General features: G+C 36.2%; 4 long non-coding RNA genes across 5 annotated transcripts; all 4 read right to left on the bottom strand.

Moving 5' to 3' along the window:
- Positions 1 to 1,029: 1,029 nt before the first annotated feature.
- Positions 1,030 to 17,376, bottom strand: LOC133711358 (uncharacterized). Its single transcript, XR_009847072.1, has 16 exons — positions 17,326 to 17,376; positions 16,892 to 17,205; positions 16,496 to 16,574; positions 15,552 to 15,684; positions 15,311 to 15,420; positions 14,829 to 15,213; positions 14,638 to 14,735; positions 13,631 to 14,486; positions 13,439 to 13,495; positions 13,237 to 13,343; positions 12,653 to 12,742; positions 12,206 to 12,253; positions 11,402 to 11,730; positions 11,252 to 11,302; positions 10,240 to 10,458; positions 1,030 to 1,293 (listed from the first exon to the last, which is right to left on the bottom strand). It is a non-coding gene; the product is annotated as an uncharacterized LOC133711358 (long non-coding RNA).
- LOC133711359 (uncharacterized) lies at positions 1,451 to 3,062 on the bottom strand. Its single transcript, XR_009847073.1, has 2 exons — positions 2,476 to 3,062; positions 1,451 to 1,898 (listed from the first exon to the last, which is right to left on the bottom strand). It is a non-coding gene; the product is annotated as an uncharacterized LOC133711359 (long non-coding RNA).
- A 998-nt stretch (positions 17,377 to 18,374) lies between the features above and the next one.
- On the bottom strand, positions 18,375 to 20,513 carry LOC133712477 (uncharacterized). The gene is made up of 2 exons (XR_009847428.1): positions 20,297 to 20,513; positions 18,375 to 19,194 (listed from the first exon to the last, which is right to left on the bottom strand). It is a non-coding gene; the product is annotated as an uncharacterized LOC133712477 (long non-coding RNA).
- A 192-nt stretch (positions 20,514 to 20,705) lies between these two features.
- On the bottom strand, positions 20,706 to 23,779 carry LOC133710844 (uncharacterized). Of its 2 annotated transcripts, XR_009846888.1 has the most exons (3): positions 23,395 to 23,779; positions 22,226 to 22,628; positions 20,706 to 21,976 (listed from the first exon to the last, which is right to left on the bottom strand). It is a non-coding gene; the product is annotated as an uncharacterized LOC133710844 (long non-coding RNA). The 2 variants fall into 2 exon arrangements; XR_009846887.1 differs by lacking the exon at positions 23,395 to 23,779 and having other exon boundaries at positions 22,226 to 23,283.
- Positions 23,780 to 24,709: the final 930 nt, after the last annotated feature.

Raw genomic sequence — 24,709 nt, 5'->3', positions numbered from 1 at the left:
AAGTAATCGAATACGACAGACTCGATAAGAAATTCGAGATAAAGTGCAAGCATCGAGTCCAACCAACAATATTCCAAAAACAGGATTTACTGGATACTTGACATATGGAAATGCTCATTGGAGAAATGAATCCAACAACAAATTTATCATTCGATCATAACAGGTCAGGAGCACAAGCCCATCATAGTTAATTCGGGAACGGTTCAATTTCCGAAGAAAGAATTACGATTTCCAAGAATTATCTAAAACTGGAAATCTATCGAAAGGAAAAACATGTCAACAAAGTGGATTCGAATTTCGAGGGGTATAACAAACCAATAGCAATTCCGAGACTTATCAAATAAATCATTGATTGCTGAACAGTTTTCGAATCACCAGAAAACTCAAGGACCAAAACTTTAGACGAACCTCGAAACCGTTTTTCAACTCCACGAAATTTTCTTTTACCGAGCAATTCCAATGCTCAAAACTATGCTGAAAATTTGTCTTTTTCGACAAAAATGCATTTTTGTGTCGGCTCGACTAAGATCACACCAATGATTTTAAATCACAACTGACTATAAAGTCACAACACAAAATAATTTCTTTGCCAAATCATTTTCCGAAACACTTTTCGAAACAACCTCGAAACACCTTTTCGAAACACTTTTCCGAAGCAAAATTTTCAAACTGGGTTTAGTTGGTAAATCTTGTCACCCTTCATTTCGAAAATTGGTCAAAACCATTGAACAACACTTTATAACACCACCTTTCAAACTAAACAACTTGAACTGAAATTTAAATGTTCGAGCCGACTAAGACATTTGTGGTATCAGGGTTTAAATCAACAAAAATCGAAAACTTTGGAAGCACTGCTCTGATACCACTTTCTGTAACGCCCCAAACTGCACCTCACCAGCTTGAGCACGTCACAGTGCCGCGAGACCCCGAAACATAAACCGAAGGTTCGATTTACATTCCAGAACCCCGCAAGGCATTTTAATAAATAATTTTTTCGTAAACCGCACAGCGAAAACGTCTAAAATAATATTGAGGTGAAAACTTGAAAACTTTTATTTCAAATATTTGTTCGTCTAGAGCTTGAGTCAACAAGGAGTCAAGAAATAATCGACATATCCGAGAATCGAATTTATAATAAATGATCAATCAACTACTTCTGAGATAACACTAAACAATCAAGAAATGGAATTAAACTTCGAAACCTGTTCCCATTACAACCGTTTACCGAAGTTGACTCCGCACACCCGCTCCGTCCGTCAATCCCGTCACCAGTGCACAGTACCTGCATCCACACTGTTGTAGGGGTGAGCTTTCGTCCTCGCTGCTCAACAGGGGCTTCACCCCGGCTAGATTTGAAAACCTTTAAATAAACTTTTGTGGCGCCAGTATAAAAACATATGTAAATGCATTTTCTTTAAGAACGATGACTTAAATGATTTTCCGATATAAAATACGATGCATGAACTTCAAGTAAATACGGGCCCAAAACAATACCTGATGGCCGGTCCCATAGACCAACTACACGACCTTACCTCAAATCAATTCATAACCAGGTAAGCGTAGCGAGAGCGTCCGCTACCTAGCTACACACACGGAATCGGGTCGTCATTACGATCGCGCACCGTCCGACCGGTGTAGCTAACCCTCCGGAGGTTTTGGGGATCGAACCCAAGGAAGTCAGAGCCACCCTTCGCTCTCAAGCCATCAACGATATCTCTCACGGAATGGTTAGTATGCATTGCATTTAAACATAACCATACCATATAATTTAACATGCATCATGCTTCACTTTATATAAAACGGGAAAACTACTAACCGAGAAAGGCCCCGAATCCCCTACCTGGATTCCGAAGTCGTCCGAAATTCACGAACCTTCCGTTCCTCGGGTAACTGGAGTCCTAGATTCCGACATAATAATCGTTAATGGTCCGTTAAACACTTAATTAATATATCGACGATTATCTAATCGTCCAACCCACTTTCTTTGTTTGACCAGGGTTGACCAAAGTTTGACCAAATTGACCAATCACAAAATTAACCATTTTGACTTCCTTCCATTTTTCATTAAGTGTGCCCAAAACTGCTAAGGGCACCCATTAACTCCGGATTCTTACCGGAAACAGTACTTATACCATTTTCTTCAAATCCCGGGTTGAGCATTTCGTTAATAATACCCATCTCTTTTTATTGTTACATGTGGTGTCTTCCCGACCCAATTTCTTTCCACAATTAAGTAGTAACAAGAACAACTTCACCATTCAAAACTAACACAAGCAAGGATTAAATCTATAGTTCAATCCCAGCAAACATCACAGCATGTACTTGGTCCAAAATCACAATCACAACATCATTCCATTCCCAGCCAACACATAAGTATAAACCAATTCTAAATCAAACATCCAATTCAACTCCCATCCAACCATTCGGCAATAAATCACCAAAAGCTCAGTTTCACCCCAAGAACTCGAATTTTACCTTTGACAATCAGAGTAGCTTAATCTGAGCTAACAGATATCGTGAGCAAGCAAACTTGCAGCCACTGTGCTTGGTGAATTTCGAACAGAGGGCAGAGCGCATCCTAGTCCGAAGTGCAGCAAGGACCAAAGCATCCCCGAACGCCAATTCAAGGAACCAAGCTTCCCCGCACCTCAACTGGTTTTCCAAGACGCCAGAAACGAAATTAGAAGCCTGGAATCGCCGCCATGGACGGCGGTCCGTCGATACCCGAAATCACCCAAAACACAAATTCATCAAAACTTAATCGAATTCGAGAACCACTTATACCAGCACGTAGAGCGTAAGGAGAGGGTTAGTTTTCCTACCTCACACAACCCCGAAGGTCGCCGGAAATTGCAGAAGCATCGCCGGAAAGTTCAAACCTTTCAAGCTTCGAATCTCTCTCCACAGTCCGTGCATGGATGATCCGTGGCCAGAGGCACGTCGGCGTCGTCGAGACGAAGCGAACGCCGGTGGTCCGCCGCGAGATATGGTCGGACGGAGGAGTTCCTACCGGGTCTTTTTCTCGGGTCGTCGGGTCGCGTCGCGGGTCAGAGGGAGCTTGATGCTTCTGGAACCATCTGATGCGTTGGTCTGATGGAAGGTCTATATATAGTCCCCTTAAAAAATCTTGGATGGTCCAGATTAAGCGGTGGGTAAATGAATGGATCAGATTGAACCAGATAATTTCCATTTTCCTTAAATAATTGTTTATAATCCCAAAACTTCCAAAATTCGTAAAAATTAGCTCGGGTATCCGAAAAATTCTCCGAAAATTCCCACGAACTCGTCGTGTCGTGTATTTTATTATCGAGTCAAAAAATAACATATTCCACCTTGTGAAAAATGCAGATGAATATTCCCGAGTATTTAAATAACCACCGAGATCGAAAATTTAATTCCTTAAACGATCTCACTAAACCTTTGAATTTTTCCGGGGCTCACAAGTGTGAAGACAGTTCAACAAGTGTTAATAAAAACCGCCCTTAACCTTAAGGGACCTGAACTAGGCACCAATAAGGAGTTTAGGTCAATATTAACAAAAGAGACTTCACCTATTCCGTTATGATTCACAACCCCTTACTAACCTCAACTTCTTAATAGTGGTGTGATTTACAGCTCACAGTATGTCCCACTGGGCGTGCCAAAATGTTTGTTTTGAAGGCCGGTGGTTGAATGTCTTCAAGAGAAAAAAAAAATTCTAACCTTGTCCCACTGGGCGTGCCAAAATGTTTGGCTCCAATTTTTTTGCAGCTGGTCAACAGTCTCTTTTCTTGCGCGGGCGTGCCAGCACCGTTCGGGTGCGGTCGTCGGGGGTGTCCCTTGACCTGACTTCTGTTGAGCGATTGTGGACGAGGAGAGCACCAACCTCGTCGTGGGATTCTTTGTGCCTCGTGGCGAGGACTTTTGCTGAGCTTCTTGAAAATCACCAAATCGATACTCGATGTTGTAGATCGAGCAGAGCGAGAACCACCGGGAAGTGAGGAGAACTTGCTAAAGCGTGACTTTAGCTTGGCTGGGTTGCTAGGGCGTTACCCTTGCTTGGCTGGTTCTGTAACCGTTGTGGTCGCGGCACTACCGTCGGCTCCCGAGGAGACTAGGACCGAAGCACGTTGACAGAGGGTTTGGTGGCACTGAAAGTCGGCTTCTGAGAAGACTAGGACTAGGAGTGAGATCACCTGTAAGAGAAAGAGAAGGAGAGGGAGAGGAGTTGCTCTTAGAGAGATTTGCTCTAGAGAGAACTTAGATCATCTTAGAGATGTTGTTGTTGTGTTGTGAATGGGTCTGTGTCTGTTGCTAGGGCGTTACCCTTGCTTGGCTGGTTCTGTAACCGTTGTGGTCGCGGCACTACCGTCGGCTCCCGAGGAGACTAGGACCGAAGCACGTTGACAGAGGGTTTGGTGGCACTGAAAGTCGGCTTCTGAGAAGACTAGGACTAGAAGTGTGATCACCGCTAAGAGAAAGAGAAAGAGAGGGAGAGGAGTTGCTCTTAGAGAGGTTTGCTCTAGAGAGAACTTAGATCATCTTAGAGATGTTGTTGTTGAATGTGAATGGGTGATTTAGAATGAGAAGAGAAGGTGTTTATATAGGGAAGAAAAAGAAGAGTGAAATGATGAGTGGAAGAAAAATAATGAAAGTGGAATATGAAAGTGATTTGTAAAATATGGAAAAGATAGAGAAATGATGAAATGAAAGCAAGGCATGAAGGTGCAACAACATGGAAGTGATGATGATCTATTAAAGAGATTGTCTTGAAAAATATATCCAAGGAAAAGAAGAAAAGCATCTAGCTTTCTTCATGTGGGTAGGAAACATGAACATGTGAATATTGAGCTGGTTTTAGGTCAGTTTCTGCCCCTTTATTCCTTCAATTATTTCTCCAACAAGACTTCATTATATTCCTTCGACTTCTTCATATGAAATGTTCCACTATGAGTGTAGATCACCCTGGTAAAATTTCAGATTTTTATTCCATGTGGTTGGGCCGAAAATGCTGCTGGACCTCTTACAGGTCCAGTTTTCCAGTTTTGCTTCTGTAGAAAATTGGGCTGATTGTTTGAAGGCCTTCCACTCAACAAAAGTTCTTGCACTCTTCATAAGAAATGATCCTTGGGCTGTCTAGAATGGATCTGGAAAGTTTCAGCATATTTCGATTTCATTTGGTTAGTCTGCCACCCCTCATTCCTTGTCTAGCTCGGTTTTTCCTAGCCGAAGTAGGAAAATATGCTAAAGTTGACTTGTCATACTTCCATAGTAGGCTTTATTTAGCCTCTAAATATATATTTCGAGCTTGTCGACAATATATAGCTTGAGCCACTGATATTGGCTCAATTTCTCCAAGACGTGCCTTGTCAGGCCAAAATGTTCATTTTGGGTCCAAACAAAGTCATAATGGTAATTTTTCCATTAGATTCTGGAATTAATTTTTCCATTCCTATCGTAGTGTTTGGTAAGTCATTTTTTATTTCCTTTCCAATCTCTATTTACAACCAAACAACACATCTGAATGGAAAATGAAATTAATTCTCATTCCATACCATGATTTCCTGCCATCCAAACGGGGCCTAAGGCTACTATTTAATTTGATTAGTATATATTAACATATTAGTATTTTATAATTGACCATATCAATTACTTGTGTTAGTTATTGAGAAATCCATAAGGAATTATTATTGTTCCCTTCAAATAGATGCTTAGAAATAGGTTTTGTATTATTTAAGTTCTCATCCACCAAACACCATATTGATCAAGTATAAAATTTTGAGTCGAACATTCAACCAAGACTGTATCAGTAATTTCTCCACAATGGCGGAACTACTAAATTGTCATTGGATGGTCAAACAAATTAACAATTACAAAGTTTTATACCTGTGATTTTTTATATTAGATAATAAATTGACTAGTCATAACTTTTAGAAAAAAAAAAACTAAAAGTGGGAGTAAAGCGATTTGTTTTAAAAACATTTAATGCCATTGATTTTGAAATTCTAAATGATATGGTTTCTCACCCCATTTAATTACAATTTATTTAAGGAAAATTTAAGGGGCTGTGACCAGTTACCCAATTTTAACCAAAAAATTGCCCACTTGCTCCACTAAGAGTTTTTTACTCTCATCTACCCAATTTAAATGCAAGTGACATTTTTACCCCCAAACTAATTAATAAATTACAAAATTCTCTCTCTCTCTCTCTCTCTCTTCGCCGTTCCTTCACTCACAGTCAAGCAAGACCAAAACTGACCCGCCGGAGAAGTCAATTAACCCTTACAGCAACCGCAACGTCGTCACCGCCGAGTTCTCGGGTTTCGATTATGAGCGGGATGTCATCCGGGTTCTGGGGTTTGGGATCTGCAGTCGGTGTCGTTGCCGTAGGGTTGGGATCTGCGTCCAGCTTGATTTCGTTTTGATTCCGACGGCGTCGTCCGGGTTCTCGGGTTTCGATTATGTGCGGGATGTCGTCCGGGTTCTGGGGTTTGAGATATGCAGTCGGTGTCGTCGTCGCAGGGTCCGGGTTTTGCGTCCGGGTTGATTTCGTTTTTTTTTTTTTTTTGGTAAATTTGGCAGAAGAATGAAAAAATAATAATTTATTGAGTAGTTATACATGTCTATTGCGGGGCAATAATATGAGTATTGGGGGGCAATAATATGCATATAAATTGATCAATTGTGCATGTAGTGTATTCATTTTGATTTTGGGAGTTTATGCAATTCACTGGAGGGTAATAATATAATTATTTGAGGCAATAATATGATTATTGGGAGGCAATAATATGAGTATTGGGGGGTAGTAATATGGTTACTGGGGGGCAATAATATGATTACTGGGGGGTAATAATATGGTTACTAGGTATTATTAGGGGGCAATAAATTCAGACGCCGGAATCCGGTTAACAGTCCGGAGGCCGGATTTCGGATTCCGGTCACCGGTGGCCGGAGTCCGCGGCCGGCCACTGGTCACCGGAGCACAGCAAGGTGGAGGATGACTTTTCTTTCTAAGTGAGAAAGAAGGAGAGGGCAAAAAAGTCCCAAAAATAAATAAAAAGAATAAAAAAAGAATTAATTGGGTAAAGGGGAAATAATCTCTTAGAGTGTTTTGGGTAAATGGGGTTAAAAAACTGTTAGTGGAGCAAGTGGGCAAATTTTAAGCTAAAATTGGGTAAATGAGCATTTCCCCAAATTTAAATTAGATGGTTTCTAACTTTATTCTTGTTTTAAATGAGGATGCATGTATAGAAATTTATTGTATTTATAATTATAGAATCATTATTTTTTTTTCTTCTAATATATAGATGTTTATTGTGGTCATTTAATCTACCTATAAAATCTGATTTGAAATATAAAATAATAAAGATGTGTATTAAGTAGTTTGGGGTGTTTAAAATTTCTCTTTGTTCTTTAGTTCCTCCGGGAATAATAGGTAAAATTTGTCTGAAATCTCCACCTAACAATATTGGTTTACCAGCAAAGTAATGAAATATTTACAACCCAAAAAAAAAAAAAAAAAAATTACACTATTACCCAACAACAGTATAAATAGCACAACCAAGCTTTAATAATTTCACAATTCATTCTGTTCTACAAACTTTTTAACTGATTCTACATGTAGTTGACTAATTCTTTTGATTTTAAGACCAATATTTGGCTTCAATACGTGTTCTTGTTAAAAAAGACCAAGTCCAAAGATTCAAACACATTCCTTAACTTGCTACAATATTTTATGATACTACTTGCATTAAGTGGAGGTTTTTTTGGCTACATCATCTTACTGACTTAGTCGTCCTCAATTTTGTATCTGCGAAGTGGTAGTTCTCCAGTCTCTATATAAACAGTCCTTTAAGATGAACACCTACTGTCTCTAACCCATCTTCTGTCTAATATACAATATTCATAAGAGCAATGGCAAAGAGAGGAGATTTTACCAAACATATACCCAAATGAAACACACACCTCTTCCAATACCCAGCAACCTCTTCGACCAAAATCTTCAATCTCTCCTCTTCTTTCTCAAATCTGGTTTGAATTGCTTGAGATAGGTTTTGAAATCAAGTTTCCTTCATAAAAGGTATGGGTTTGAATTTTTTTCAGATATATCATTTGTGTTTATTTACTTGACGTACAGTTGTGAATAGTATGAATTTTTTTTTTCTCTGTATTTTTTTGCTTGATTTGATGAATCAATGTATTCAAATTTAGTGGACAAAACCCATATATTTCGTTGCTGCAGGAAGGAGGGCTGGCCAACCAAGTTAGATCTGTCTAATTTGATTTGATTGAGTAGCTACGTGGTGTATAAATGGACCCAAATAATTACTGTTCTAAGTAGTATGACTTATTAATCAAAACACCAAGCATTGTCGCCATGCATAGTGATTGGATTAAAGTTAATCTGCGATTTACAGATTGATGTGTGGGTTTGGTTAGTAGAGGTGATGTTGGTCATAGCTACACAAAATGGCTCATGTTGTATATGAAGTTGTGTATGATGTGAAAAAAAAATTTCGAGTATAAAAATCTATATTGAGTTTCAAACTTGGTTGTTTATTTTATCTCCAGGTTGTATGCAAAGGATTCGGTGGATTATTCTTTGGCCACTGTTCCTAATTTTGCTATCTGCTGTCAGTTCGGTCTGTTATTGTCATTCAGGTATGTAACTTTTGTCCTCAAATTAATGATTATTCGAGTCTTTTTTTAATTTTATGTTTTGTATTCTGAATTTGTGATTGGATTAATGAGTGATTGCTTTGTTTTTTGTCGATGCAATGCACATCTTTTCAGTTGAAATTTGATAGTTCTTTGTTACTGAAGTCCAATGGCCTTCCTATGCCTTTCGTATTCCAGTATTGATAGTTGTTTTTTTTCCTTCAATTTGCTTTGACTTATAGCAATATTGTATTAAGGTTAGTTTTTATTTATACATAACTAATTGAATTGTTATTTAGGCTGTTCCTTCGTCTGCTGTTCGGCATTGTATTTTACTTCTTCTATTTCTATTCAAGGATCAATTTTCACATGTCAGTATTTTATTTTACAGATTTTGGTCAGAACAGAATGAATTGTGAAAAGTATATTTTTTTTGTTTTTAATTTTTTTCAATTTTCTTAGAAGATTGTAGATATAATTTATAAATTTTGTAGCACACCTTTATAAACTATATTTTTAGTGTGTTAGTTTGACATATGATTATCATTGTTTATCAAAAATTTTTAAACCATTTCTTGATGTGACTCTTGATAGTGCTACATATAATTGTCCGTGTGTAAAAACAGGTTCTGATAAATATATACCAACTTGATTTAATGATTGACCCTGACTTTTGTTAATAGTCATAGCATAACATGGTCTTATCGGAAATTGTCGTCTTTTAAAAGTAAATGGCCACTTATTTTCAGATACATTGAGATCAATTCTTGGTATGAAAAAATTTTGACCCATGTTTTTTCCAGTTAGTATTTTTGCTTCTATTAATCTGTCATATAATTTTGTTATTATTAATCTTGTGCCATTGCATAAACCAGATGTTTGATTTAAATTCCGTAACAGCATGACAGGCATTCCAATTTTTAAAATCATTTGATGTGATGGTAAGCCATTAAATTCAAATGTATTCAAAAATTCAATTGGGTATAAACTATTGATGCTTTCATTATTTCCAGAATTGACCAGTATGCTATCAGCACTTAAATAAATTGTTTTCTCACCTGGTAACATTTATAATATAATCATTTATATCTTTCACTGTAGAATTTTGCGGCGTAACAATTGCACGTTCTTGTAAATAGTTAAAATTATTGTAATTAATATTGAAATTAGAATAAGTTGCAAGAAAAATTGCTTCCATTGGATCTTTATATGTATGAATAAGCAAGTTTTCTGGAATTTCAACCCAAGATGCATCTCTATCATTGTCATCATTAGTCGAACATATATTACCTACTCTAATTTGTAATAACCAATTTGCAAAACTTGAAATATTTATTTTTTCCTGATCAGTCAAATTTTTTTTCGATAATCTCATATTTTCAGTTAAATGAAATATTTTGAATGATGACCAAAGATATGAACTGTTTAAGGAGACTTCAATTATTTGCTCTTTGCTCTTTGCTTCCTCCAGTAATAACAGATAAAATTTGTCTAAAATCTCCACCTAACAAAATTAGTTTTCCAGCAAATGGTTTATTAATTGCTGCATTATTTGAATTAGACAAAATTATCAAATGAAACCTTCAAATTCTGGAGCCTTACCGATTTGAATCTCTATTCTTCTTCTGTAGATATTCCAGCCAACGAAACCTTCAAATTCTGTAGATTTCAAAGTTAGATATGCTACTGATAGCAGGTGTTTATGTACATATAGCAAACATGGTCAGGCTTGACAACAAATGGTTTAGGCTTGTAGTGGTGATGAAAGTCAGATCCGTATTTGCAATAGATGATAGCTGCTCTAAAATTTCAGTTGAGCTGCTGTAATTGGAAAACATAAGTAATAATGTCAATACGGAAGTGTAATGCCTCACTTTTTTAAAAACATAAAACATAGTCTATAACATTGATGCAGAATTCAATGAAAGGCATAAGCATTCAGTCAATGTCTAAGCTATCAGTATGATTATTCAGCGAAGCAAGAAATAAAAAACAAAATCCCTCATCCTTGATTTTAAACTGTAGAGGTCTGACACTTTAGTCGCTGTTTTGTTCAATTGTATATATATGATACAAAAAATGAAATTTCAAATCGTAAAAATGCTATTGATCCTACACATGTCAACACAAATATTAAGCCAAATATTGTATAAGTTGCAAGTGAACCTGCTATTGATCACATGAGAGTAATGGTGAGTAGAAATAGAAAACTGACAAATTTATTAAAATTAGATCAATTTTAATAAATTTGTCAGTAAAACGAATCACTGGGGAAGTTAAATAAACAATAAGTGATAAGGAATCAGGATTACCATACATAAAGTTTTACTGTGACATTACTAACATCCAAATTGCATTAGATCAGTTTTGTCACAAACACCCTTTAAACCATATTCAGTCCTTCATAAATTGATACATCTATCACACTGTCACAAACACCCTTTAAACCATATTCTGTCTTCAAAAATTTGCATTGCAATAATCGCATACATGGATGTTATCACCTGAATCTTCATATCTTACAATCAATCCTACAACAATAATATTACATTTGATAAATAACTTTATACAGATTGTTTTACCAAAAGAAGAACTGAAATGTCACATAAATAACCTTCTCTAGTTTTTTTATATGATGCCTGACCAATTGCTCGGAAACATTGACCTGAATGTAAAATCACACACAAATTAGCAATATTCATGATAAAAATTGTTAAACTGTTTAAATAATTGAATAAATAAATAAGTGAGAGGATCTTCATACCTCTATTATTGATATCTGAACTTTGACCCACCATTAGAATACGATTTTGCTCATTAGTTCGAAGTCGTTTGTTTACATGTTCAAAACTCTGAGTGATGTTTGTCGTCGCAGACAAAAGCATAATACTTGCTTACTGTGTCTTGATCTTCTTGACTGAGGCTGATGCACTTGTTGTACAGCAAAACCAATACTTTCAGTTTCAACTACTGACGGATGAAACCTCTGATCATTGTGCATTGGTTGCATTAACACTTCAGCATCAAAGATTTCAGGATCATGTTGTTGTAATAATCTTTTTCCTCTTTTACACCTCATCTCAGAAGCCATAACTGCATTCAGAAATGTATATTAACTGGACAATAATCTAAAAATAAATGAACAAACTGAAGCCATAACTATTACTATCAGCTGGACTTTAATAAACAATGAACAAATTGTGAACTAATCATCAATTGACTCAACTGCATAATCACAATCAGCCATCAATCGATATTCACAGGAACAATAATATACAATTCCTTGCATAGAACTATAGTATAGAACTGAACTTTTTTTACAATTCCTTGCATGACGCATGAGATGGTCCTGACTTTTCTACCATTTATGTTATAAAAAAATTTCACTACCGAGAAACCAAAAATCCAAAATTCAATGCAATCTAAACACACAGAATCATAAGATTTTCAATTTATTCTACACCTTTATTTTTATTCAGTGTTCTTTGAATGAGTCAATCATACTGCCGACATCAGCATACAATGCCTGAACTGCAGTTTACATTCAGTTTTTTATGCAAATGCATACCTGAACTGCGGGCAGTTACACTATTCAACAGCACACTGTTCCCAAAATCTGTAAAATAAAATACTGACATGTGAAATTGATCCTTGAATAGAAATAGAAGAAGCAAAATACAGTGCCGAACAGCAGACGACAGAACAGCCTAAATAACAATTCCATTAGTTATGTATAAATAAAAACTAATCTTAATACAATATTGCTATAAGTCAAAGCAAATTGAAGGAAAAAAAAAACAACTATCAAATTCTTCCAATACTGGAATACGAAAGGCATAGGAAGGCCATTGGACTTCAGTAACAAAGAACTATCAAATTTCAACTGAAAAGATGTGCATTGCATCGACAAAAAACAAAGCAATCACTCATTAATCCAATCACAAATTCCGAATACAAAACATAAAATTAAAAAAAGACTCGAATAATCATTAATTTGAGGACAAAAGTTACATACCTGAATGACAATAACAGACCGAACTGACAGCAGATAGCAAAATTAGGAACAGTGGCCAAAGAATAATCCACCGAATCCTTTGCATACAACCTGGAGATAAAATAAACAGCCAAGTTTGAAACTCAATATAGATTTTTATACTCGAAATTTTTTTTTCACATCATACACAACTTCATATACAACATGAGCCATTTTGTGTAGCTATGACCAACATCACCTCTACTAACCAAACCCACACATCAATCTGTAAATCGCAGATTAACTTTAATCCAATCACTATGGCGACAATGCTTGGTGTTTTGATTAATAAGTCATACTACTTAGAACAGTAATTATTTGGGTCCATTTATACACCACGTAACTACTCAATCTAATCAAATCAAATCAAATTAGATAGATCTAACTTGGTTGGCCGGCCCTCCTTCCTGCAGCAACTAAATATATGGGTTTTGTCCACTAAATTTGAATACATTGATTCTCAAATCAAGCAAAAAAATACAGAGAAAAAAAATTCATACTATTCACAACTGTACGTCAAGTAAATAAACACAAATGATATATCTGAAAAAAATTCAAACCCATACCTTTTATGAAGGAAACTGGATTTCAAAACCTATCTCAAGCAATTCAAACCAGATTTGAGAGCCTTGTGAAAGGAATTCAACCTTAGAAAACTGCCAAACCGTGAAATCTGAATCAAAAAATTTCATTACAAATGACAAAATCACAATAGATAAAACTTTCTCAATCACAATAAATCATATTTCAACAAAACGAAAATCTGACCATAGTTTCTTAAGCGCACAAATTAAAGAAAATTTATTCATCCTTTCAAGCCTTTTTCTGCAGACAAACAAAGCAAGAACAAACAGATATTACATATGTCTCTACAAACCGCAACCCAACATCAAAGAACAACAACAAACAACAAAATCAGAAAAAGCAATTTCCCAACATAACAACAAAACAACAAATCACCTATTTTCAGCAAAGTCTTCCCGTCTCTATTCTCCTTCCTTTCCTTGTCTACCCGTCCACAAACACGCACCCAAACCCTTCCTTCTTTACCCGTTCACAAACACACAGTTGGCTGTGTTTTTCAATCTCGATCTAAATCGCTGAATTCAAAACCTTCTTTTCCTTCTCTACACGTCCACAAACACACAGTCAACTCTTTTATCAATCCTTATCCATCCAGGGTCAAAAACGACTTTTCAACCCCCTGAATGGCAGCTTCATATTTTCCTAGAAATCTGAGGGCAACAATGACTGTTCACTGTACTTAGAACAGTGTAACAGTGCATTCACGCTTAATAACAATCATAAATTCCAACTTAAGCAAACTATGACCGATTTGTAAACAGAGAAAACAAGGATTTCTAGTTATAAATGTTCAAATGTTGCCAAGAATTTCCTATTTGTAAACATTTTAGTTGTAAAAAGGAATCACAATCATCAACAACATAACCCAAAAGGAGGTGATATTTGACTAAAGTGATAAAACACATATACCACACATCAAACTAATCATATTTTAACACAAATAAAGAAACAAAATTAAAACTTCTAAATGAACTCAACGCTGGCAACTTGATGATCAAAGCAAAGCAAAATTCCAGAATTGAAGACATTACAAATAGACAAAAATTAAGTCAATTAAAGAGATCAAAATTATTGGAAAATTATTGCAAGATCATGTCCACCAGCGAATGTATAAACCTTGAACTGCCCTCCAGAGCATTTTTAAGTTTTTAACGCATCCTTTTAATTGCTTCTTATCAGTTTGAGTTCCAGTAGTCTACGCCTCTCCACTGGTCTGTACTTCTCTTCTTTCCTGCATCAACATAAGGTCTATTTCAAAGTCAGTAAACCACTTTTCCTAATGATTCTTAATAAGTTTTCCAAAGTTCAAACACAGTAACTAAATATGTGTAACTTTTTTACCAAACTACTCTTTAGCGCCAGCTCCATGCAACTTCTCTTACCCGGATGAGGATATTGAAGTCAGTGGGTCTTTTGACTCTGAAATTTCTTAATTTCTTCATCTTTTGTTTGCTCCGGTTTACCTATTTCTCCTTCTGATCTGCATGTTGCTTCATTTTCGTTAGTCATGGAAAAATGCAGAGATAATCAAAATACATGAAATGTAATTTTCTGTATAGGAGGTTGAGTTTACCTTGGTGAAATAACGCTCAGTCTTGTCAATGAGCAGACAAAACGGGAGCCTCTATTTTCCAAATGTGTAGTTCTTTGATCATTGCATTTAATTATGAGTGGAGTGCTGCTGCTGTCCTCATAGTTTTTAACTTCTTTGTAGGGATTCCTTCAAACCTTGATAAAACCTGCACTTTGGAAAATGGCATATTATGTAATTATAATGAAAATGAAGATTAACAAACAATAACAACAAAAGTGGAATCAGTCAAATGTTCATGAATGGATTCTAATTTCTTGTGGAACTCTAACAGCTCATTCATGTCTTTTGTTTGGAAAGAACTCCCTTCTCATGTCCGTTAAAGCCTTTCAATATTTCTGAACATCTTCAATTTGTTGAAAGTACGCTGATATGAGGCACATAAATTGAATGGTTTTAATTTTTTTCTTTCTACTTAGATTATTATAATTTTCAATGAAAGGGTCTATGGAAAACATAAATACCTTTATGTCATATTTGCTAGAGCACCAGGCATGCCTTTTTGACCTGCTGTGCTGCTCCCAGCTCCACCTACAGCAGCACAAAAATGAGCTTCTTTATTTTTAGGTGAGAACTGACAAGGCCAAGCAAAACAACGATGAAATTCACACATCATAAAGCTAGCTACGGATAGGTGTTCAATAATCAAAAACCAAGATATGAAAGCGCTTTTGGGCAAAAAATCTAATGAACCATGAAACTTACCCTTCCATATACATTAATATCAAGGCCAATCTTGAGAAGATCAGCAACATTATTCTTCAGATACTTCAGCACAGCGTTCCTCTTCTTCTTAATCGCCCCTAGCCTCACCTTTATGCTCTTTATATCAGATTTGCTGCATCAAAAATACCCAAAATCAGAATCCAAAACAAAACTTAAAAGAAACAGGAAACCATACTGTACATAAACTTGAGCAGAAAGACGAACTGGGTTTAAATTCATCATTAACAGCCACAGTCACAATATATGCTGATGAATAACAAAAAGAAAAGGGAGTCTTGCATATTGTGTCAATAACATCTATAGCTCGAAAAGGAAATCATAGTTTCCGGCATTTAGAGGTGTTATTAACTTGGTAAAATTATAAATAAAGCCACAGTTTTTCAACCAACAACAGATAGTCTTCATTTTTTTTTTCGTTTCACGTAATGTATATTGTGGTATGCTTAACATGATCAAACAAAAGTCTGAAAGAAAATGCAATGCTTCTTTCATAAAAAGAGAACAGCTTAGGACAACTTGAAGATTCATTCAAAGAGTTACAATGTTTCCCACCTAATGAGCCACAAAATTTTCTGAAAAAATATGTAACTGAGAACCAAAAGACACAAAATATTTATAATTTGTGATGATAAAACCACAAAGAATCATGAAAATCAAACCAGGAATGTTAGGGAAAGGGAAACGTCTCCTCATGACCACTCAATGTCCAGCTTAAATAACATTCAAAAAGCAGGAACCAAACTTATACATTTATGTGATGAACCTAGAACTGATTTTTATCCTAGAACACAGAACTTAGCTGTTAAGAAGAAGTCCAAATGTATATTTAAAATGAATTTGAAGTATGTAGTTCGATAATTGAAACATAGATCTCTACCACTGAACATTTAGGGATAGTACTATGACCAAACATAGCAACTCACCCAAATCCTAATTCCCTCAAACACCAAAAAAGCTCCTTCCTTTAAGCACAGACGTACTGATCCAGTACCGTCCTGCTCCCTGCAAAATCACAATTCAAAGCATCAATACGAATTCCACTACAAATTTCTTTGCAACTGATATTCAAAACACTTGCATCCAATTTTCTGTAAATTTAACTACTTTTACACAAAAAGTAATAAAACAAATAACACACTAACTGAACCATGAAAATAATAAAACAAAACGTGTGCCAAATAAAATAATATATAAAGAAAACAAAGTTAAAAAAATTAAAAAAAAAAAAAACCATGAAAGAAGAATTCAAATATATGGTTTGACATGAAGCAAAGTGATAAAAGAAAGGAAGGAAGCAACAAACTTCCCAGTTAGAATACCTTCTGAAGCTGAAGAAGAGCTCATTTTCCCATTCATCTTCTTCAATCAGCAAAGCTAAGCACACTGCAAAAATATCACTACATATCGTTTAGGAAAATTTAGAGAAAGAAAAAGCCAAAGAACCAAATATCTATTCACCAAAACATAAACCCAAATCCAATCCTTCACCGAAAAATTTTAATGAGCAAAGCTGAGAAGGGTCCAAATCTACACAAATACCAGAAACCCATAGCAAAAGACCTTTCTTGGCCATAGAACACCTTGGTATCCACGATTAAGCCTCCGATGGCAAACTCCACACTACCGATGGACACTGAAAACCCAATTCCCAATCAATCAATCAATCCAGAAAAAAAAAAAAAAAAAACAAACAAACAAAAAGATGAGTGCTTTGCAGTGAAATTAAGCTTTGGGGAGTGAGGGTTTCGCTTACTTTTGAAGGGAGGGCCTCTTCTTCTCTCTCTTCTTCCCCATCTGTTTGCCGATAGAGCGTAGGTGGAGGCTCAGCAATAAGGTGGCAGGGGATAAGAACGTAGAATGGCAATCTGTAATTGATGGAAAATATCAGGGGCAAAACCATCACTTCAAATCGGGCCCTTAGGAACAGTGCTCATGAACACCAACTCTCCTTTAGTATATACTAGAAAACTTCCCCGCGCTTTGCTGCGGGATGTACCGTTATCAATGAATTAGATGTAATAGAACTAAACTTAAAGGACGACAAAATTGTTTTCAATTGTCTTGAGACCATTGCTACATTATAAATCAAGGATCTCAGACAAAATTGTACAATATGACAAAATAGTACAATATCATCACTGCAGATCATCTAAATCATGCCCTAGCTTTGAGATCTTATGAAAGTTTCTACTGGCAACATTTTCCATTATAGTAGTTTTAAAAAAATAGGCTATCTTAGTTTAAGGTCAACTGCTGGAACATTTTCCAAAAAATAGTTGTTCCACGTGTATATATGCAAAAGGTGTTAGCCTATCAAAAGTTGGTCATGGAGTCTCTCCAAAAACATTGCTTGCTGCAGTTCTATCTATACAAAAAGTGGTGCAGCAACAAATAGTAATTCAGCAGGGAATAAAATTTAGAAAAGGAGACTGAAACAGTGAGCACTGACCAGGATCACACTGCTTATAAAATTTCTTCAAAATCTGCAAACAAAAATCGAGAGCAAGGAAAATTCATACTTAATATCCAGAAATTTACTAAGAGGAGGAAACCAATTGGAAACTGGAAACCAATAGTGAAGTGATACATAATAAAGGATACAGTTAAGTGATATCAAATCTTTTATTATGCATCACTTCACTGTTTAGGTAATACAAACCCAACAGAACAGCATTCACTGACTATAAATATCCCATAGATTCATTTGAAAGTTAAACACTAAGTATGAATCTGTAACTCATATCAATATCAGCAAAGAATAATGCAATAGAAGGGAACAACAGTGAACTACTGAAGTTCATGTATAGAATTAAGCTTTGAAATTAAGAATATTGCGGAAGATTAACAAAAAGGCATCAATGACACTACTAAGGGACATGTATGTTAACTGTATACAAAAGTGCACATGATGAGGCATCAACCAAATGTTAATACAAAGAAAAGAACCAAGCTGAGAAGGTAACTTAATTGCAGCAGTTACAGAATTCTACAAAACATAGCACTTATCAGAGGATTCCAGTAATAAAGTTAGGACTACTTGCAGCAACTGCCCCTAAAAAGTCATCAATCCTCAGAAATAAGCCAAGAAGGTCTAAATCCCTACTTCTTCAATAATTCCCAGAAAGAACACGAATAAAAAAATAAAAAAATTTCATAGAAACAAAACGACTTAGTTTAATTTCAACGATCAATATCAAGGAGCGATGATTAAGGAAAAGAAGAGCGAAGAGAGAGCCGGGAAAAAAAAAAAAAAAAAAAAAGGATGTCGTGGCTCATCAACAGCAATCACAAAATGATTCAAAACCTCATTCCTTATCATCAACTATTCCAATCCTTCACCCATCAAATACAGCACCCAGAAAGAATTTCAAATCACATTCTCACAAAGTCACAAATAACTTCCACTTGTCCTATTTTAAAGCGAGAAATATACTTAAATGAGAAAAGGCACAGAATACTCAATCAACCAAACACAGGACCAGCTACTTGATCATATTTGAAAGCGAGAAATATACTTAAATGAGAAAAGGCACAGAATAAAAGATTGAAGTCTCACCTATGAAATTCGAGATGGGAAATTCTTCTTCCCTTTTCTATTTGAATGCCTCAGACTTTACAAAGACTGCAAATTATGGAAAATCAAAAGTTATTTAGAGATAAAAAAAAATTAGTTCTAACATCAGAAATTCCCAACATTGTCTTTAGTCACAAATTCCCATAAAACAGAAATTGTTCTCTCTGTTGTTTAAGATTACTCTTAATGCTTTAGCTGTTTGAAGATCACATCTTATTGATCCCCACTTACTCAGAATCCACTATTAAATATGGTTCAGAGCACGATAATTATGAAACCAAACCCAAAACCTCTCTAAGAAAACCAAACTCCAACAGCTCACTTTCAAAAAAAGAGGAAATAAAAAAAAACTCACCACCAAAAGACACTAATCAAACTTGTTAAGAACACTAAACAAAGAAACAGCAAAGAAAAGTTACCTCAAGCAAAAACTTCAAAATCAACAGACCAACAAAAAAGAAAATCAAACAAAAACAGATAGCAGCAGCACACATTCCAATTTCACACCAGCACTTCAAGTATAATCATATCAAATCAAGGAAGACATACAAAAATTCATCCAATCAAGGAAGCCACTATCTAATGTCTGAGAAATAAAATAAAATAAAAAATAGAAAAAAAATATAATCCAATAAAAATACCCATTGCAATTGAACAACCTTAATTTAACAAACTTCCATAACGATACAGAACAAAACAACTAAACTCAACAACCTAATGTCTCTTTTCAACCAACACATAGAAATCCAAAAAGAAAAGGGGTGTAAAACGATGAATTGCAAGCAAGAGCCACTACTCTACCAAGCACCCACGTATCAAACAAACCAAACACAAAACCCAATTTCACAATCGAGGATCAAACAAACCAAACAGAAAACCCAATTTCACCAAAAAAACAAAACAATGGAAAAACCCAGAAATCCGAAACCCCCAATTCCCATCCAAGGACCACAACTTTAAACAAAACCCACAATAACCGAGTCCAGAAAAATCGAATCGAGACAATATTTCAGAAATTCGAAACCCCCAATTTCCTCCAAAGACCACAGCGTTAAACAAAACCCAGAATAACAGAGCCCAGAGGAACTCGAATCGAGACAATATTCAGATTCGGATGCAATTAGACCTGAGAATTAGGTGAGAGAATTACCGGATTAAAGGTTCAAACTTTGGAACCCTAGCTTGAAATTATCGAATTCAATTGGATTGACTGGGCGACGACTCTATGCTTTAGGGATTTGCCTCCGATCTCCTTCTCTATCTCTCTCTATCTCCGATTTCTCTATCTCTCGATCGTTCTTGATAATTGAAAAAGATGACTCAGGACCGTAGAGGAAAAGGAAATCAACGGGAAGAAAGGATATATCCAAGTCAGTGGCAGAGCTGCAAAAAAATTTCTAGAGAGGGCAAAACTGCCAATTCAAAATAAACAGTTGAATGAACAGTGCTAGGAACAGTTAGCATATAGTAAACTAGAATGCTTGCCCGCCCGCGCTTTGCCGCGGTTGTGGAGCAAATACAACATTATTTAAAGACTAAATTCAAAAGTATAGAAAATATAGTTGACATGATCATCATATTAACAAAAGATTTAGTCTATTTTACAACCAAAAATGAAGTAGATCATGTTCTAGTAACATCACCACCACCACAGATGTTGTGGTAGAGAGTGTTCAAAAAATAATTTGTCATAGTTTAAGGCTAACTTAATTACAATTGCTGCTGCAATAGTTTGCAAAAAAATAGGTGATGATGCCCATTAGCAAGCCTACATCCTCAAGAAGTGTTGGCCTATTGATAGCTAGTCATGGAGGATGTCCAAAAAGCTGTTTCCTCCGGTTTTGTTTTTACAAAAAGTGGTTTGGAACTTCAGTCAGTTTTCTCCTTGCTGATGATCTCCATTGATGATGTTGGTGGTTCAGTGTTAGCTTCCCCATCATTGTGAAAAAGAAAACGTAGACCTGTTTTTTTTTTTTAATATACTACTACATCAGCCTTTTATGCACACCAAACATCCGAAACATAAAGCTGACAGTTTCTAAATTTATTTCAGATCTACTTCATCCCTGCATCTTGCTTGCTTCATTTTCCATACTATTTGATTTGGTCTTGCTTCCATCCCTACTGTTGATCAGTTCTCGTCTGTCCCTGTCTCTGCCTAAGCCCAGTAATATTATCAACATTGTCTTTTGTTGTCTGAGCTATTCCGACCATAGTCGCCCTAACAGCGCGCGGTATTGCACCTAAGCCTTGCAGCTTCTCAGACAACCTGCGATCCTTCTCAGCACTTTCCTCTCTTTGCCCCTACCCAATGAGGTTGTCTTTCGTAGTCTGAGCTATCTCAATCAAAGTTTCGCCAACAGCTCCCGGTATTACACTTACAGTCTCGCTCTGCTTGCCTTGCTGCTCAAATGACCTCCCCTCTTGCCTGCCTTGCTTCTCAGATGACCTCCACCCCTGCCTCCCCTGCAGTGCATTTGAGCTTCATTCCTGCCCTCCTTGCTGTGCATTTGAGCTCCACCCTTCCTCGCTCTCCTCAACCATTCCACTTACACCCTACCCAATAACAAAGCTTTTCGTATTCTCAGTTATCTCAACCAATGTCTCACTAACAGCTCTCGGTATCACACCTAAAGTCCTGCCGATTGTCCCCAGCACCCAGGTACAGCCCATTCGCGCTCCCTCTGTAATTGAGCAGTTTCTGGCTAGTTTTTTTTTCAGTTGGTCTGCCACTCGGCATATGCTGAGATTCCGTCTGAACTGGTTTCATCCATGTCTCCTCTTGCTCCCAGCTTCTGGATTCTCCTCCTTGATAAGCAGTCTCAAAACCCTTGTTCACATCAAGCAATAAACTAATTAGTTTTATACTAATTAATCATCAGCACATAAGTAATTGGTGGCCTCTGAAGATAACCATTTTTTTTATTTTTTTGAAAGGGAAGATAACCATTTTATTAAATACATTGAGAATTTTACTTGTATATTTTCAGATAAAATCCTACTTGCTCCATCTCTTTCCGAAAGTTTAACTGCAGAATGAATAACAGTAAGCATATTATAGGCGACATGACATATCTACCTTGGGCCTATTTGCTTCAGTTGCTTTCTTGGCCTCATATTCTCTCTTCGCCTCTTCCTTCTTCCGAGCAGTGAACTCCTCAGCTTTCTCACCAGTCACCACAGCAGCATCTTTAGCAGCACTCAAAAGTCTTGGACACAATATCCACAGCCTTATGACCAGCGTACCCTGCTGCTCCGGCAACTATTCTTGCAGCTGCTTTGGTTCCCTCCACTGCTGCCTCAGTTGCATAGTGCGCTGCAGTCCAACCTGCCAGTCGCCTTGTCCTTCAAATCCACCGCAACATGACCAGCATAATGCAGAGTGGTCTTACCTGCAGACGCGGCCATGTCATTAGTTTTCTCTGCTAATGGCGCCGTGTACTCCACCGTTTTCTTTCCTGCACTTGATAGAGTATCTTTTGCTGCATATAGTACAGAAAAAATGAATGAAGATGTTGACAAAACTGAAAGAAAAGAAACAATAAAAACCAATTCATACCATGATTGTCCTATCCAAATTCGCATGGAAAATGATATCTTTGTTAAATTGCAGGCGTAGAAACAATCTCACATTATTTTGTTACTTATTACACTAATAAAAATGAATTTTATACCACTCTTTCTTTCATCTGATGTTTTCACAATCTCAATAGATGTTCCTGTCATTTATTGCCAGTATGATACCCTCAAACTATTTGGGAATTTAAAGCCTGAGTAATGCAGCTTTTAATTGCCCAAAACATAAAATAAAATGTCAATAATCTCTTTAAGTGCAAAGAAAACACAACAGAAAATAAAAATTGCATTTCAGATTAACTGAACAAATTCTGCATAGATACAGAACATTTAAAATCTTTTTACATCATGCTAACACCACAGTATAATCAAAACATAAACTGTTAAGGCTCCAAAACTTTTAGTCAGTATCCCAAGCGAGTGATTACTCAAGCATAAATATATTCCTTGCAAGCCACCATGCAGCCAACTCTACAAACCAATGATTGAGTGAAGCGAAGAAAAGTAGGTTATAAAAGTCGCACCAAGTTTACTAAATACCATTTAAATTAGAAAGGCAAGTTTTTCAGTGTCAAGTACTTTCACTAATGCATAATGCAGCTATATGCAGTCTATGCATCTGTACCATTAAGAAGGATCAAAATTAAAGAAATAAATGGAAGGGGTATATACCTGAAGATCAAGTGATTGATATAAAACTGCAGGTTTTTTGATCCCTACTGAAACAACCCTGTGCAATCATATAGCAAATTAACCAAATTGCAAGGGATAGAAATAAGCAAAAGGCTAAAAATGTTTATCACCAAATGATAAACTGAAATTTCTAGAAAGAAATAATCTATACAGAAGCAAATTTACAATACCGATTTCTAATTTTTCAACTCCCTCATGTTTACTGAGTCATATTTCAAACAGTCAATCTATAAACAAAAGATAGCACTTACTCGATTTATCCGCTACCCATAACCACAGATAACAGACACAAATACAAATGGATACAAAAGAAAACTATAATATAGAGACCCGCCTGAAAGATAAAACCTTCTGGTGCCTAATGAGATTATCCAACTGAGATTCAACTCCTTAAAAGTTACTCAACACAATAAAAGAAAAAAATGAAAATGGAAGTCCAAAGCAAAGTTAAGAAGCTAGGCACAGGAAGAAGGCAACTAAACTCAAAATGAAACTGAAGAAATAAAGCATACATAATACTTCTGCTGATATGAAGGAGCTAGCAGACCTCATATTCCTTTTTTACTAAGGTTCCTTATAGGCAATGTTCTAAAACTCGGCCGCCCAGGCCGCCTAGGCTCTGGGAGGTGAGCCTCCGACTCGACTAATGGTTAATCGGTGGTGTTGGGCGCCTGGATTTTGGGCGGGTGCCTAAGCGTCTGGGCGGCTGGGCGGAATATCAAGGCGGTGAATATAGGTGGGTTTGGGCGTTTTTGTCAGAGGTTCTACAAGACGTTTCTTCTCCTCTTCCACTTCGACCTTGTCCAAAACCCTCTCCGCCTAAGCCGTCGAACAACTTCACCGCCCAAATGATTTAGATCTGAGATCTCAATGATTTTCGAAGCAAATGGAATTCATCTTTAGATCTGAGATCTCGATGAAAACTCTTAAAACATTTACTGAGCTCGAGGTTTAATCGATCTAAAATTCTCAAAGATCAATGCTTGGTGTTTAGTAGGACGAGGAAGAGGAAGAGTTCTCAATCTGGGAAGGTAGATAGAACGATAGAGGACAGAGAAAAAGAGGAACTGAACTTTGACCGTTGAAAAAAGAAGAAGAAAGATAGACATGGGTTTTTTTTATTTTATCTTCTGATACACCTTTTTGAGTTTTTAACCTACTGTTCTACGGTGACTTAGCAAAATCACCCACCAATCAACTACATATGATTAAATGAAATAGAAATTCTAGTAAAGAGAAACTCTTTTAAGTCTTTATATATATATATATATATATATATATATATATATAACAC

Source organism: Rosa rugosa, chromosome 5 (assembly GCF_958449725.1).
Source record: "Rosa rugosa chromosome 5, drRosRugo1.1, whole genome shotgun sequence".
NCBI classification, from domain to species: Eukaryota; Viridiplantae; Streptophyta; class Magnoliopsida; order Rosales; family Rosaceae; genus Rosa; species Rosa rugosa.
Note: the sequence above shows the minus strand (reverse complement) of the source record. Positions and strands in the feature narration are given on the sequence as shown.